The sequence below is a fragment of the Pan troglodytes genome, chromosome 23 (genome assembly GCF_028858775.2).
Source record: "Pan troglodytes isolate AG18354 chromosome 23, NHGRI_mPanTro3-v2.0_pri, whole genome shotgun sequence".
Lineage (NCBI taxonomy): Eukaryota > Metazoa > Chordata > Mammalia > Primates > Hominidae > Pan > Pan troglodytes.
Genome location: NC_086016.1, coordinates 49208370 through 49225458, shown reverse-complemented (window position 1 = coordinate 49225458; position 17089 = coordinate 49208370). Strand labels below are relative to the sequence as shown.

Sequence of the window (17089 nt, the reverse complement as noted above, 5' to 3'; positions counted from 1 at the left end):
CATTCATACACAGATCATACACACATTTGGAGGATCCCAAATACATGAGGACATTTACTATATTATAAAGGAAAAATGTCCAATGAAAGGAGAAGATAGATTATACAGTTAATGGTGTATGGGAAAAAAACGGAATCCCTCCCTTACATTTTACAGAAAAAAAAAAATCTCCAGATGGATGAAAGACTTCAATGGACTGATAAAAGTACTAGAAGAAGACAAAAGAGAATTATTTAAATCTCAGGATGGCCAGAACTTCTCAGCATGTTAAATATGCACACACACATAGACACAAATACATACCAAAAAATGTGCACATTTTGACTACATAAATGTTTTTTAATTATGTAATGTTAAAAGACCCATAAAGTTGAAAGACATAAAAGAATAGAAAAATGCACGCATTTCATATCACAGAAGGACTGTTTAATACATAAAGAGCTTCTATAAACCAACAAGAAAGTCAATAGATAAAAGGAAAAAAGACAACCATTAAAAACAGTTCACAGAAGGGAAAAACATATTTCTTAAACATTTGAAGAAATGTTCAACCTTGGTCATAGTACAGAAAATACAAACTAAAATTAGATTTTTTTTCTTTTTTTACTTACCAGGTTGGCTATGATCAAAATATTTGTCAATTTCATGTTGATATAGGTGTGAGAAAATAGGCAGCTCAATGCACTGGTTAAGAGCATGGGTTCTGGAACAAAAATGTCTAGATTTCAGATTCCGTTTCATCACTTAATAAACCTGGGAAAGTTGCTTAGTCTATGTAAACCTCAATTTCCTAATCTGTAAAATGGGGTTGTTCTGAGGATTGAGTTGAAATTTGTCAAACGCCTGGAACAGATATGTTACACATCGTGTTAAAAAAAATACCTGTAACATATGTGTTATGTGTAATGTTAAATAAATAAAATATATTGGTGATGAAAATGTAAATTGGCATAAATCTTAAGGATAAAAAACAATTAAAATTAAGAATGCACACAGCCTCTAAATAGCAATTCTACTTCCAGAAATTTAATACTACAAATACGCTGTCGTGTGTGTGAAATATATGCAAGATGCATTCATTATAGCATTGTCTGAAATTCTGAAAGATTCCCAATATCCCCACTCAGGGCTGGTAAGCGAATTAGGGTACATTCATGTAATGGTAATTAGAAAACAAGATAAACCCCAGAAAACCAAGGAAGAAAACAAGGGAAAGAAAAGCAGAGATTACTGAATTAGAAAAGCAGAAAAAAGTACCAATAAATTAACATGACAACTGCTGGTGTTTTTGTTTTGTGTGAGAAAATGGATAAGTCTCTGGAAAATGTAATTCAAAATGTAAAAGAAAAACAAACAAAAATGCATAAATTACAAAAGTACTAGGTATACTTTTATGTTAATATATTTTGAGCTTTCAACGAAATGAGATGTTTCCCTAGGAAAATATAAATCATAAAAAATTCTGGAAAATGTCAATGACTAATAACAATGCAAGGAAATTTTAAAATTTAATTTAGAAATCTCTAAGTTGTTCCAGGCTTAGATGGTTTCAAATAACAGATCCCTCCAGTGCCAGATAAACAGTTCCAGGCCATTAAAACAAATCTCCCCATTTGTTTTATAACAGCATTTAACCTTGAATCAAAACCTCGCAGCAGGATACTAAAGAAAACCACAGGCTGATTTCACTGATTAACAGACATGCGAAGCCCCCTCTTCTCACTGGACAATGGGCAGGCTCACTGTATGGCAGGCACTGGACTGTGTCTCCGGGACACAGCAGGGAGCACGCTGTGGGGAGGCAGAGGCTGCACGCTAAACACACACCGCACACCTAGAAGGGTGTGCAGAGCTGCGGGGCAAGAAGGATGCCTGAGACAGGGGCATCCCAGCGAGGAGGGGAGGCGTTAAAGAGAGAAGGTGCCAGGCAGCGCCCATGAAGCAAAGGGGGAGGAGGGGAAGGAGCTAGGACAGGAGGAGTGAAGGATGCAGGGTGGCATGGCTGTGTCCTGCCGCTGCTGTGACAAAGCCCCACACACCCGTGGCTTCAACAAAAGGCATTTATTCACTCGCAGTTCTGCAGGCCAGAAGGCTGGGTCCACGCGTCAGCAGGGCCACGCTCCCTCTGAAGGCCCAGGAGAGGGTCCTTCCACACCCGTTCCTGCTCCTGGGGCTCCCTCCTGGCATTCCCCCATGCTCCTGGGCGTGCAGCGGCCACACTCCAGCCTCTGCCTCCCTCATCACATGGCCTTCTTCCCTGTGTGGCCCTCTGTCCAAATTTCCCTTTTCAAGGATGCCAGTCACGGATTAGGACCCACCCGAATCCACTGTGACTTCATCTTAACTCGATTACGTTTGCAAATACCCCATTTCCAAATAAGGTCACATTTATAGATACTGGGAGTCAGGACCTGAACATCTATTTTGAGGGGACACAATTTAACCCACAACAGAGGGGATGAGGACGATCCTCAGAGCCCAGCACAGGAAGCTGTTAAAAACCGGCTGTATCTACACACGTGTGTGTGGAAGTGTTTATGTAGGTGTGTGTGCGTGTGTATACATAGGAGCTTGTGGATGTGACTTGCATGTGTACAGGTGTTTTCCATGTTTGCACCTATGTGCACAGGTGTTTACATGTGCATGCACATGTGTACATGGGTGTTTATAGGTAAATAAGTATGTGTATATAGGTGCTTTACAAGTGTGTGCTTATGTACATAGATATGTACATAAGCACACACGTGTACATGGCTGTGACAAATGTGAAATGTTTTGCATGTGCCTGTGTATAGATGTGTATACATGCTTGCACATGTGCACATGGATGTGACAGATATGACAGATGTGTATGACTGTGTCTACATACATAGATGTGAATGTGTGTGCATGTGTGTACATGGGTGTGTATGACATACATGTGTGCAGGTCCTGAGTATGGGTGTGCCTATGTACATGGATGTGTATGTATGCATGTGTACATGGGTGTGTGACATAGATGTGCACAGGTGTTTTGCATGAGTGTGCCTATGTACATGGATGTGTATGCATATGTACACGTCTGCACAGGTGTTTTGCATGTGTGTGCCTAGGTACATGGATGTGTATGTATGCATGCCCATATGTACAGGTGTTTTGTATGCGTGTGCCTATGTACATGGATGTGTATGTGTGCATGCACGTGTGCACAGGTGATTTGCATGTGCATGCCTATATACATGGATGTGTATACGTGCATGCACATGTGTACAGGTGTTTTCCGTGTGTGCTTACATACATGGATGTGTATGCATACATGCACACGTGCACAGGTGTTTTGCATGAGTGTGCCTATGTACATGGTGTATGCATGCATGCCCGTGTGTACAGGTGTTTTGCATGAGTGTGCCTATGTACATGGATGTGTATGCTGGCATGCACGTGTGTACAGGTGTTTTGCATGTGTGTGCCTGTGTACATAGATGTGGATGTGTTCATCACGTGTGTACATAGATGTGGGGGGCAGGAGAAGGGAACCGACAGGTCAGATTTAACTTCCTCAAAGATCACTGACTGCAAAAGGAATGAAGGCCTGGAGGTGGCAGGGTTGGCCCAGGTTGCAAGGCTGCTGCAGGTGCCTGAGGGCAGTGCTGGGGGTGTGTGGGGGTCACTCGCGACTGGAAGGGGTGAGGGGAGGGATGTTGAGAAAGGAGCTGGCAGCCCCATGCCTCAGGGAGGAGGGGTGACAGAGGGATGGGGGTGTGGCACGGAGGCAGAGGAGGTGCAGGCAAGAGCTGGGTTTCCAATGCCTCAAACTGGACCACAAGGCAGACTTCTCCTGGAGAGACTAGGTTTGTGGGGTGGGAGGGTGCGGGGTGGGCTCAGATTCTGTGGCATCTTGGGCCACTGTGAGAGTGTGAAGCCTTCCGGGCATCCATGTGCGGGCATCAGTGGGCAGATCTGTACATGGATGGAGGCTCCGTGGAGGATTCCGAGCTGGAGATCTCATCCTGGGAGCCCTGTGCACATGGACAGCACCCTAACCCCTGGCCTCAGTGTGATCTGAGTGGGGACAAAGAATAAGAACAGGAAGGGACTAGCGGCAGCCCTGAGAAACTGCAGCGAGAATGCCCAGGTAGGAGACTGCCTGGGGGCCAGGAAAGGGCCACCCTGATCCTAAAAGAAACACAAGGACAGAATAAGGACAGAGAAGGATTCGGAGAGTGGAAGAGGCCCCGGGGAACGGCCGCAGGAGACGTCTGGTACGAGGAGGCTTTGGAGACACCAGCACCCTGGGGCCTTCGGTGTGAGCTGGGCCTGGAGGCAATGGGGTGGAAACCAGGGCGCAGCGGGCCAGGGAGGGAGGGAGGGGTGGGCTGGTGATGGCACAGGAGGGAGGGGAGTAGGGGAGAAAGAACAACCAACAAAATGGCCCTGAGGGCTGGACGCGGTGGCTCACGCCTGTAATCCCAGCACTTTGGGAGGCCAAGGCGGGTGGATCACGAGGTCAGGAGATCGAGACCATCCTGGCTAACATGGTGAAACCCCATCTCTACTAAAAATACAAAAAATTCGCCGGGCATGGTGGTTGGCGTCTGTAGTCCCAACTACTTGGGAGGCTGAGGCAGGAGAATGGGGAGAATGGCATGAACCCAGGAGGCGGAGCTTGCAGTGAGCCAAGACTCTCTGTCTCAAAAAAAAAAAAAAGGCCCTGAGGAGATAAAGCGACGGGCCCCTCCTACTGCCAGGGAAGACAGACGTGTTAGCAAATGGAATGAAGCCACCCATTGGCAGTGACAAAAACCAAGGAGGGCACATCTCAGCAAAGCCGGGATGCTTTCTGAAAAGAAAAGAGATGAACACTAAAGATACACACCAACCACATCCGTGGTTTCATGGGGTCATCTACCTGCCTGCCCCTTCCCAGACATGCACATGGTCACTGCTATAAGGCCAGAGAAGGTGTCTCAGGCCCACGCCTCCCTCAGCCACGATGCCCGGCCTCCTTCAGTGATGCCCACACCTCCCTCCATGACACCTGCGCCTCCCTTAGTGATACCTATGCCTCCTTCGGGGATGCCCACACCTCCCTGGGCTGTGACGCACCAGAGGCACCCCCACTGCTGACAGGCGTGGGCCAAGGATGGGCACCTGCTTCTGGCTCATGGCCGTTTTCCGAGGTTTTAGCAGATGCCAGGAAGCATTAGACAGACCTCCTGGCTGCAGTCCACCCCTGACCCGCAGTTTCACTCTCGGTGGCTTCAGTGGCCCACAGTGAACTGCAGTCGGAAAATAGTGAGTACAACATAGAAAGCCATTTTAAGAGAGTGCATTCACACAACTTTCATCATAGTACATCGTTAGCATTGTTCATTTTCTTATTGTGATTGTTGTTCATCTCTTGCTTTGCCTAATTATAGTTCAACTCGATCACAGGTATGGATGTAGAAGACAAAGCACAGCACGGTGCACACAGGGGTCCGAACTACCCAGAGCTTCAGGCAGCCACTGGGGGGCTTGGAACGTGCCCCCACAGATAAAGGGGGGCTTGTGTATAATGACTGGAAAGGAAAAGATAACAGTATATTGAATTTGCCCAGGATACACGGGTGTCACTTTCGGTTTGCCCAGAAAACCCAAGAGATGTTACTTTTTAAAAAAATAGTGTTCCATAGCACAGTCCGGGACTGTAGCTAACAACCATATATTGTCTATTTCAAACTAGCTACAACAGAACTTTTGAAATGTCCCCAACACAAAGAAATGCTCCATGCTTGCAGTGATGGATATTCCAAATGCCTAATTGGATCATGACACATTGTATACATGTATCAAAATATCACATCTTCTGTAAGTATGTACAATAATTATATGTCAAGAAACATTTTGTAAAAACACAATTGATAGTTTAGCAATTTGGCTAGATTCTAAAGAAATTAAAGGCTGGGCACGGTGGCTCACATCTGTAATCCCAGCACTTTGGGAGGCTGAGGCGGGCAAATCACGAGGTCAGGAGATTGAGACTATCCTGGCTAACAGGGTGAAACCCCATCTCTACTAAAAATACAAAAAAAAAATTAGTTGGGCATGGTGGTGGGTGCCTGTAGTCCCAGCTACTCAGGAGGCTGAGGCAGGAGAATGGCATGAACCCAGGAGGCAGAGCTTGCAGTGAGCCGAGATCGTGCCACTGCACCCCAGCCTGGGCAACAGAGTGAGACTCCGTCTCAAAAAAAAAAAAAAAAGTTAAAATCTGTAATTTTCCTATGTAATAGTAATAACCAGTTAGTTACTAAAATGGGGAAAAGAAAAGGTTCCGCTCAAAATAACAAGTAAAATGTTTGTATGACCTCAAAATAGTAGCAATACAAATATTTCAGTACTTGTGTGAAGACAAAACTGTCAGCTTTACTGATAAAATATATAAGCATAGAAGAACATGTTACATTGATGGCAAGTCTGAACGTTGTAACTGTATCAATTCTCCCAAAATATTTCAAATATTTGGCCTAATCCCAATTGAAGTCCTAACTGAAAAACAACAACAAAACTTTGCAACAATCCTGCCCAGCACTAGCAGAAGAGAAATGAAAAGGACATTTGGAAAAGAAGGGAAATGGGGAATGCCCTTCCCTCCCAGCTACTGAGATGTATATTTAAAACGACAGTAATTACACACCGTGGGGCTAGCACAAAAAGAACAAGTGGATCATTGAGCTGAAATGCATAGACTTGAAACGGGCCTTAATATATCTAAAGACTTGATACACAATAAATGAACTATCCAGTCTATCATTCTCAGCAAACTATCGCAAGGACAAAAAAACCAAACACCGCATGTTCTCACTCATAGGTGGGAATTGAACAATGAGAACAATGAGAACACATGGACACAGGAAGGGGAACATCACACACCGGGGACTATTGTGGGGTGGGGGGAGGGATAGCATTAGGAGATATACCAAATGCTAATTGACAAGTTAATGGGTGCAGCACACCAACGTGGCACATGTATACATATGTAACAAACCTGCACATTGTGCACATGTACCCTAAAACTTAAAGTATAATAATAATAAAATAAATAAATAAATAAATAAATGAACTATCAAGAATGATTTCAGGAGGTGATGGAAATATTCTAAAGCTGATTTACAATGATGGTTGCACAACTTGGTGAAATCACTTAAATCATGGAAATGTATTCTTGATAGGGTGGATCTGATGATATGCAAAATAAGCCTCCATAAAGCTTTTTTTTTTTTTTTTTTGAGATGAGTCTCACTCTGTTGCCAGGCTGGAGTGCAGTGGCACAATCTCAGCTCACTGCAACCTCCGCCTCCTGAGTTCAGGCGATTCTCATACCTCAGCCTCCCGAGTAGCTGGGATTACAGGCTCACACCACCACACCCAGCTAATGTTTGTATTTTTAGTAGAGACGGGGTTTCACCACGTTAGCCAGGATGATCTCAATCTCCCGACCTCGTGATCCGCCTGCCTCAGCCTCCCAAAGTGCTGGGATTACAGGCGTGAGCCACCGTGTCTGCCTCTTCCCCTCCCCAAAACCTGTGTAAATGATTTAGGAACATAAGCATCAACACAGTACTGGAAAACCGAGAGAGAATTAGTGAATTAGAAGTGCTGAGAAAAATCTGAGATAAATAACATGGATGAGATGAACTGATGCAGAAACTGGGCTGCCCAGAAAAGCATGAGAAGGCTGCTCCAGCACTGGAAGAATCCCCTGCAAAAATGGGCACTGCTTTCTCAATGAGCAATCCTCAAACCCCAAAACTTGGTGGACAAAAGCTGGAAGAGGAAGCTGCCATGGAATGTAAGAAACAAAGACAAATGGCAGAGCTGGGGCTGGTCGCTTCCCCGCAGCACAGTGGATACCTGGTCCAGACTGCACATGGCCAGTGAAGACCAGTACTCCAATAAAGCTGAGCATGTGGCCCCAAGGGCTGCAGCCACAGGCTAGAGCAGAGGTTGGCAAACTATGACTCAGAGGCCAAACCCCATGACCAATTTCTATAAAGTTACAGAGGTACACACCAGACCCACTTGCTTACCTCTCGTCTCTATTTTCTGCTCCAATGGCAGACCTGAGTAGTCACCTCCGGGCTTGTATGGCCCCCAGAGCTGAAAATATTTATTCTGTGGCCCTTTGTGGAAAAGGTTTCAACCCCCGGGTTACAGAGAAAACTGTGGCACTAGCTACCAGGGCCACTGCGCGTCACTTTACCAGACATGGATACAAATACACTTGTCCTGTAGGTAAGAGTATTTGTGCCCCCGATGGGTTAAATCCTCTAAAACAGTTAAATCCTCTAAAACACATCTCCAAAATGACCAGGCAGTCAACTGATCCACGATGAATCAGGATTAATGCAGGAAACAGAAGAAGATGTTAAATTTCTAATTAACCTCCACAGAGAGACTCAAAAGGCTATTACATCAATAAAATTGGAACTGGCCACAGTTTTTTAAATGAGGGATTAAATACCAAAAAAGAGATCTTTGAAATTTAAAACATGATTACAAAAATAACAGGTGCTGTGAATAACATGACTGAAACTCAAACTGGTGAACTGGAAGGCAGTCATTAACATCTCTTGGAGCATAAGAAGAATTGACAGAGATGGTAATTACGAGCGTTAGGTTAAGAGATAGGTACAGACTCAGGAGAATGATCACATTCCCATGGGGGGCCCAAAGGAGAGTGGGGGGAGAAAGAAGTAATTAAAGAAATAACAGAAGAAAATTTCCCCTGGAATGGAAAGAGATGAGAGCATTCAAATCACAGGTGAACTGTTAAGGAATAATAGAAAAATGACACACTGCTATATATATTCTGGGGAAACTTCTCACTCAATGGATTAAAAACCCCTTTAAGCTTCCAGAGTATAAAAATAATAGGTTCCCTTTAAAAAAGAATAAAAATCCCACTCACACTGGTCATTCTTGTCTGCAATTCAAAAATGCTAGAAGATAACATTTGTGCACTAGCTACAAGGTTCTGAGGAAACAGGACCTCAAACTGGAATTCCATAGCTGGACAAAACTATTGTGAGGGCAAAATGAACTTGCTGACCTCTTTCTGAGGACTCAGCATACCGTACACAGCTCTGAAAAAAATAATTATGGGGTAAAAGTCATTAGAATGAAAGAAAAACGAGAAAGGAATGGCATTGGCATAAAAAATAATCATGAGCAAACAGATCATTAAAATTTAGAGTTAAGTCCAAATATTAATAATTACAGAGAAAATGAGGAAGAATGCAGCTGTTAAAAAATATTCCCCACATAGACAAGACTTCACGTTCTGAAAGTAATTGACCTAATGTAAAAGGAAAAAATCATATTCTGGAAACAAAATTCCAAATGATTGCAAAAAAAAAGTGCCAAATATCTCGTCCTAGTCAAGTGGTAATTTATGGATACGATTAATTCTTGAAGTGGATAGAAATGTGTCTTAATATTTTACTGATCAGGACTATTTTGGTTGCATGGAACAGAAACCCAACTCAACCCAGCTTAAGCAAAACTATGAATCCATTGCAAGAACATGAGAATGTTTTATAGGACTCACAGAGAAGACCAGGGTTGGACCTCAGGGACAAATGGGACCAGGGCTTCTAGAGGCCAAGGGACATCTCTGCGTCTCTCTCCATCCTGCATCTTGCCTCTGTGTGGGTGCCCCTCTCCTCTCTAAGTAGATCTGCTTCCTCTGCTTCTGAGATCCACAGTGCAAGATGTGGCCACAGACAGTGTGAGCACACCGCATCCACCTCCATAGCCACTCAAAGCAATGTTGAATTCTTTTTTCTCAGCTCCGGTTCCAACACCCTTGGAAAGACTCTAACTGGCAGAGCTTGGATCAAGTGCTCACTGCAGAATCAATTAATCAGCTGGGACCACATAGCCCGATCACAGTGTTTATGTGGCTGACTCAGGGGCACAAAGTGTGTCAGCAAAGGGAAGTCACGCCCTGGAAGATGGGTGCTGGAGTGAACAGGCCCGTTAGTAGCCCCTGCAGTCCACCCCTTGTCTGCCCGGCACATGTGGGCTCACACCCACTCACATACAATTCCCTGGATATGCTGGATACAGTGCAACCTTTTAAGTTCCTACGAGGACTGTGGCTCAACATCAGTTCAAGAATTTGACCCACCGAAGTATCTGGGCCAGGCAGAGAGAGACGTGGGAAATGAGAGGCATGGAGCTCCCACTAGTGGGCAGTCTGAGCCCTGCAACAGCTGCGGGAGCATCCCTGGCCCGGGGCTGCAGACCGGGGATACAACGGTCGGGAAAGATAGATGCGTTCCTGTGCCCCAAGCCTGGAGCGAAGGAGAGACATTAATACTTGCAAATAATTGCATGGGTTAAATTAATGCTCTAGACCCTGAGGCACAGTGGACACGCGCATACTTGAGTGTGGACGGTCAGTGTGGACACGCACATATTTGAGTGTGGACGGTCAGTGTGGACACGCACATATTTGAGTGTGGACACGCACATATTTAAGTGTGGACACGCACATATTTGAGTGTGGACAGTCAGTGTGTACACGCACACGTTTTAGTGTGGACGGTCAGTGTGGACACGCACATATTTGAGTGTGGACGGTCAGTGTGGACACGCACATATTTGAGTGTGGACACGCGCATATTTGAGTGTGGACACGCACATATTTGAGTGTGGACGGTCAGTGTGGACACGCGCATATTTGAGTGTGGATGCTCAGTGTGGACACGCGCATATTTGAGTGTGGACACGCACATATTTAAGTGTGGACACGCACATATTTGAGTGTGGACGGTCAGTGTGGACACACATATTTAAGTGTGGACACAGGCATATTTGAGTGTGGACGGTCAGCGTGGACATGCACATGTTTGAGTGTGGACGGTCAGTGTGGACACGTGCATATTTGAGTGTGGACGGTCAGTGTGGACACGCGCATATATGAGTGTGGACGGTCAGTGTGGACACGCGCATGTTTGAGTGTGGACGGTCAGTGTGGACACGCTCATATTTAGTGTGGGCGATCAGTGTGGACACGCACATATTTGAGTGTGGACACACATTTGAGTGTGGACAGAGTGTGGACACGCACATATTTGAGTGTGGACACGCACATATTTAAGTGTGGACATGCGCATATTTGAGTGTGGACGGTCAGTGTGGACACGCACATATTTAGTGTGGACGGTCAGTGTGGACACGCGCATGTTTGAGTGTGGACGGTCAGTGTGGACACGTGCATGTTTGAGTGTGGACGGTCAGTGTGGACTCGCTCATATTTAGTGTGGGCAGTCAGTGTGGACACGCACATATTTGAGTGTGGACACATATTTCAGTGGACAGAGTGTGGACACGCACATATTTGAGTGTGGACACGCAGATATTTAAGTGGACACACGCATGTTTGAGTGTGGACGGTCAGTGTGGACACGTGCATGTTTGACTGTGGATGGTCAGTGTGGACACGCTCATATTTAGTGTGGGCGGTCAGTGTGGACATGCACATATTTGAGTGTGGACACACACATATTTGAGTGTGAACAGAGTGTGGACACGCACATATTTGAGTGTGGACATGCACATATTTAAGTGTGGACACACGCACATTTGAGTGTGGACGGTCAGTGTGGACACGCACATATTTGTGTGTGGACGGTCAGTGTGGACACGCGCATATTTGAGTGTGGATGGTCAGTGTGGACACACGCATATTTGAGTGTGGACACGCACATATTTGAGTGTGGACACGCACATATTTAAGTGTGAACACGCGCATATTTGAGTGTGGACGGTCAGTGTGGACACACACGTTTGAGTCCCAGCATTTACAACAGCACGGCACCATGTCCCAGGGTGGAAAGGGTGTCTTTTCATTGCTGTCTTGGGAACATACTGGGAGATGTCCCAAAAGGAGCTGAAACAGTTAAAATTGGGCTTTATTTAGGGCTTGCGCTTACTTCCCTTCGTTCTCTACACTTTTGCGTGGCTGTTTCCTCCCTGCCCTGCCCCTGCAGGTGACTTGGACCTTGCTGACCCTGTTAGGGGTGGATGTGCCTTTGCAATTGTCTACACACAGGTCCGTGTCTCCCAAACCTTACGATACTTGAGGACGGGGGCTGTGCACAGCTCGGGGAGGAGTACGCACACTGTGAAGGCAGACAGACTGCCCCTCCTCCCCCGGAAATGCCAGCCCCTCCTCACCATCATCTTCATCATCATTGGAAAATAACAGCAAATGCTGAAATAATAACAATAATAATGGATTAAATCCTCACAACTAAAGAAAAGAGCAACAAACCCTCACGAGTGTTTGTGTGGGGGAGGCATCGTTCCAGGAGCTCCCTGTGCCCCAACTCATTTACTCCCTCCGCGCTCCATTCTTCAAACAGAGTAAACTGACGCAGAGACAAGGCAATGACATCATCCCCGAGCCCATTCGGCCCATCTGCAAAATGGGTACAAGCAACCGTCTCGGAGTATGGAGAGACGTGGGTGTGCGGCGGAGCTGCCATGAGCGGTGGGCCTCTGTAAGATGTTTCAGAGCCTGCAGGCCCCGGCTGAATTCCCAAAGCACTGGGAAAATGGCGCAGACAGAGCACTCCAAGCCGAGGGAAGAAGGGTGTCCACGAGATGGGGGTCCCACAGCCTGTCCCTTTCCTGCTAGGCTCAAAGCTTTACTATCCCCTCGCGGCTGCTGTGGGAGGAATGAGGGGTCAGTGGGGCTTCTTGGCTGTGGGCAATGGGAACTGATGGGAGGACTCTGGGTCCTGTCCAGGGGAGAAGAGGGAAAGGATGAGGGGGCACCAGGGCAGGGTGGAAGCTAAGGGGCTCTGAGGAAGATCCACTCTCCAGCCTTTGTCTCTGGGTTCAGGAATTAAACCTGAGAGCGGCCATCAGGTGGGCCTGGCTGGGGCTGCTTGTGCACCTCCCGCTGGAACTGCCCCACCCATGCCCCACCCAATGTCAAATAATGACTGAGGATGGCTCCTGGAGAGGTGGGGCCGGCAGCCACACGACAACACCCTGGCAGCCACCACTACAGGGCCCGCACTTTGACCCACCACAGACGCAAGCCCTGGATGGCCACCCCGCAGGACCCATCCTCGCCAACCCTCCCGGGCGGCATGTGCCCACAGCAGCTGTGCAGCTGGCTGACGACATTGGGTTCAGGCCCAGCAAAGCCCACTCATCCCACAGACACCGACGGCCCCATAAGCTTCGCTCCTGCTCGGGCCCCTGCCCAGGCCCTGGATGGCAGGAGCTGGCCCTCCCCTGTGGGCAGGTGCATCCCTGGAGAGTGTGGAGACCTCTCTGGGGCTCGGTCCCCAGCCCTCCATAAAAGTATCCACACAGCTTCTCCCCATAAGCCCCTCTGGTAAGGCCCACAGTGTGGGGCAGGCGCAGGAGGCCTCTCCTGCCCAGGGCAGAGGACAGTTCTGAGCCTCCCTTCCTAAAGCATCCCATCCCACAAAGGCAACCGCCCTGTGGGGAAGGGGCTGAAGACCACCACTCGGGCTGGCAGGTGTGGCCCCTGGCTGGTGGCCAGGAGGAGCATGGCCACAGTCCCCAAAACTTGGGACACCTGGGCTTGGTCCTCAGCCAGCCCAACCCACCCAGCCCCACGTTCTTCCTCCAGAGGGCCCAGGGTCTGCACTTCCACCCCGGTATCCACCTGCTCTGTCACCTTGTCCCATGTCCTGCTCCCCAAACCACTACGCTCCACAGCATGCCAGAGAGAAAATGTGGGAAACGCTGAGGCCATGTAAACAGGCGAGATGACGCATAAGGGGCCTGTCCAGCTTCATCACAGGAAACGCCTCTGCTCACTGTGCGGCCTGCACTGGGGAAGCCCACAGAGCAACCATCCCCAGGGACCCCCTCCCCACCGCCCCTCAACAAACACCTCCCTCGCCAGGAGGCCAAAAAAAACAAAATGCACGGCCATTTAATGACGCACCCTCGGAGTTCCAGCAGGCAGAGGTAGGACTGGAGGGGAGCAGAATCTGATTAATTTAACGGGGAGTCCAGGGGGAAAATCTCAGAGATAGACCAAAGAGGCATTTCAAAAGCACAGCGATAAATACACTAAATCACGCAGAACAAACAGAAGCAGGTGCTTTGCTGATAAATGCTTAAGCTCTGCGACTTTCAAGATGAAACGGCCCAGCCTGAGATAGATGGAGTGAATTTGATGGGCTGGGGGCTGCCAGCGCCGCGTCCTGAGCCGCTCCCCACCCCCCACCCCTGGCGTATGTTCCTGACAACAGTTAGGATCTTACCTCGGGAGAGCATGTTGCCTTTTGCTCTGAAGACGATCTGACAGTTCTGATATGCGGGTTTATTATCCGGCTGTCATGCATTTCTCCTGTGCTGGGGTCTCATCCATTTGGGGAATGAATCTGTTTTGAAAGTGGCATTTGGGAGATGAAGATAAGATGGCCGTAGGCCCAGCACTGAGGACTCCCAGCTGGTTGAGCCCCTCTCCGTCCCAGGCAGCCACGGTCCTTCTCACTGCAGGGGGCATTCAGAGCCACCCTGCAAGGAGACCCAGCCCTGAACATCCTTCTCAGCTCAGAGATGGTAAAACTGAGGCCCAGCAAGCTTGGGATCAGTAACCATTGACTGACAGCTGGGGCTCATGATCAAATCTTCTGGCCCCAAACTTGGTAACTTTTTCCTCACGAGGCCAGCCTGCACGGAGCGCCGATGGGGGAGTCCCCAGTCTGCAGCCATCGCTGACACCTGGTGCGAAGGGGTTTACCTGCTGCACCTGGGACAGGAAAGCAGCCCTATGTTTGGAGGAAGGGGGTGGGGAACGGCTAGGCACAGAATCACACCACAGGTGGGATCACGTGCTGGACGCAAACAAGTGCTCTGAAATTAGGCAGACCTGGGTTCAAACGCCAGCCCCGCTACTTACCAGCTTTGCGAGCTGGAGAGGTTTCTTCCCCTCTCTGAGCCCCAGTCGTGTCCTCTGAGAATGATGGTAATGAAAACCTCTGCTCCCTGTGGGCTGCTGGGGAGATGGTGAGATCCTTTTGATGCATTTAGCCCAGTGCCTGGCACAAAGAAAAGGCTTAATAAAAGTTCTCAACTCTTAGTATTTGTGTCAGTTATCTCCTGCTGCATAACAAAGTACTCCAAAATTTAGCAGTTTAAAACAACAGCAAACCTTTATCGACTTGCAGTTTCTGTGTGTCAGGATCCAGGGTAAGTTCAGGTGGGTGGCCCTGGCTCAGGGTCTCTCCGGAGGCTGCGTCACGACGTTGGCTGGGGCTGCCATCATCTAAGGGTTTGACTGGGGCTGGAGCCTCTGCCTCCAATATGCGCTGCTTGGGGGAGGCCACAGTTCCTCACAGGATGACTTCCACAGGCTGTTCGAAGGTCCCACACCACAGCAGCAGGAGCCCTAGAGCAAGTGATCAAGAGAGGACAGAGGGGAAGCCACAGTGCCTTTTCTGACCTGGCCTGGAAAGTTCCTCACGGCCACTTCTTCCATATTCTATCTGTGAAGAGAGTAGGAAATTAGCCTCTGCTTCTTGGAGGGAGGAATGGCAAAAGACTATGGTAGACGTTTTTTAAATCCACCACGTCATTGCTAGAAGAATGAGACCAGACCTCAAGGGAAGAAAACAAGGAAATTGTCTAGAAAGGCCCATGAAAGAGCCAGAAAATAACTGAAAGTGACTCGCAATTTTCTTTGCTACTTCCAGCCAAGAGCATTGTTCTCACCGGCCCAGCTGACTGACCCTTTAGGTGACAGAACCACATCACCCCAAACTTTTTCCCGGGCACAAAAGCGTTCTGAGCTACATCCATGTGTGGGTCTTTGATACTAGAACCAGCACTTCCAAACCACCCAGAGTCCAACACCCATGATGCAGGGCAGGCAGGCCCACAATTGGGGCTTAGTCTGGGAGAGTCCTTGGCTTTACCCAGGAAAGAATTCAAGGGCCAGCTGGTGGTGTTAGACAGCAGTCTTTATTGAAGTGGTACCAGAGGTGCTGCTCCTTACAGAGCAGGGCTATCCCATGGGCAGTGTGCCCAGAGCGGCAGTTCAAAGGCAGTGCTGCACCCACTTTTTTTGTGTGTGTGTGTGAGACAGAGTCTCGCTCTGTCGCCCAGGCTGAAGTGCAGTGGCACAATCTCGGCTCACTGCAACCTCCACCTCCCAGGTCCAAGCAATTCTCCTGCCTCAGCCTCCCGAGTAACTGGGATTACAGGCGCCCACCACCATGCCTGGCTAATTTTTGTATTTTTACTAGAGACAGGGTTTCACCATGTTGGCCAGGCTGGTCTCGAATTCCCGACCTTAAAGTGATTTGCCTGCCTTGGCTTCCCAAAGTGCTGGGATTACAGGCGTGAGCCACTGCGCCTGGCCTGGACTCATATTTATACCCACTTTTAATTATATGTAAATTGAGGGGCACTTTATGCAGAAATTTCCAGGAAAAGGATGATAACTTCTGGGCTATTGCCATGGAAAGGGGTGGTAACTTCCAGGAGTTGCCATGGCAATGGTAAACTGACATGGCACCGGTGGGTGTGTCTTATAGGAGGTGCTTTAGGCTCTTCCCTGTTTTAGCTAGCCTTCAATCTGGTCCAGAGTCCAAGCCCTGCCTCCTGCCTCCCGCCCTGGAGGGCACTTTCCTGCCACCTCTCCATTTTCCATTGAATAATGGAATAATTCAATAATTCCATTGAATAATGGAAAATGATGAAATGGACTGGAATATCCAGGCTGGAGTATCTTCCCAGGATTCTGAGGGAGGGACTGAAACCAAGCGAATTATAACATCTCCCCCCAAGAGTCACTCAGGGATCCTCCTGCAACAGGAGATGGTCACATTCCTTTAACTGTGACCTCCAGCCTTGGGAGGTGTTATACGCCCATTTCACGGATGGAAAAATAGAGGCTCCGAAAGGCCTGGCAAGTTGTCCAAAGCCACACAACGTGGAGTGCAAGAGCCTGGCCGAGTTCGAGAGGCCCTGCCACCAGCCTGGGTTTCCACACCACCCACGTCCATCCCAGGCTTGCACAAACCACATCTGCCATGACCAGATGATGTCCACGGTAGGGACGGAG

General features: G+C 48.2%; 1 long non-coding RNA gene across 1 annotated transcript; it reads right to left on the bottom strand.

Annotated features, from left to right (window-relative positions):
- Window positions 1-407: 407 nt before the first annotated feature.
- On the bottom strand, window positions 408-15412 carry LOC107970279 (uncharacterized). The gene is made up of 4 exons (XR_001712789.4): window positions 15176-15412; window positions 14924-15062; window positions 14283-14402; window positions 408-703 (listed from the first exon to the last, which is right to left on the bottom strand). It is a non-coding gene; the product is annotated as an uncharacterized LOC107970279 (long non-coding RNA).
- Between the last annotated feature and the right edge of the window lie 1677 nt (window positions 15413-17089).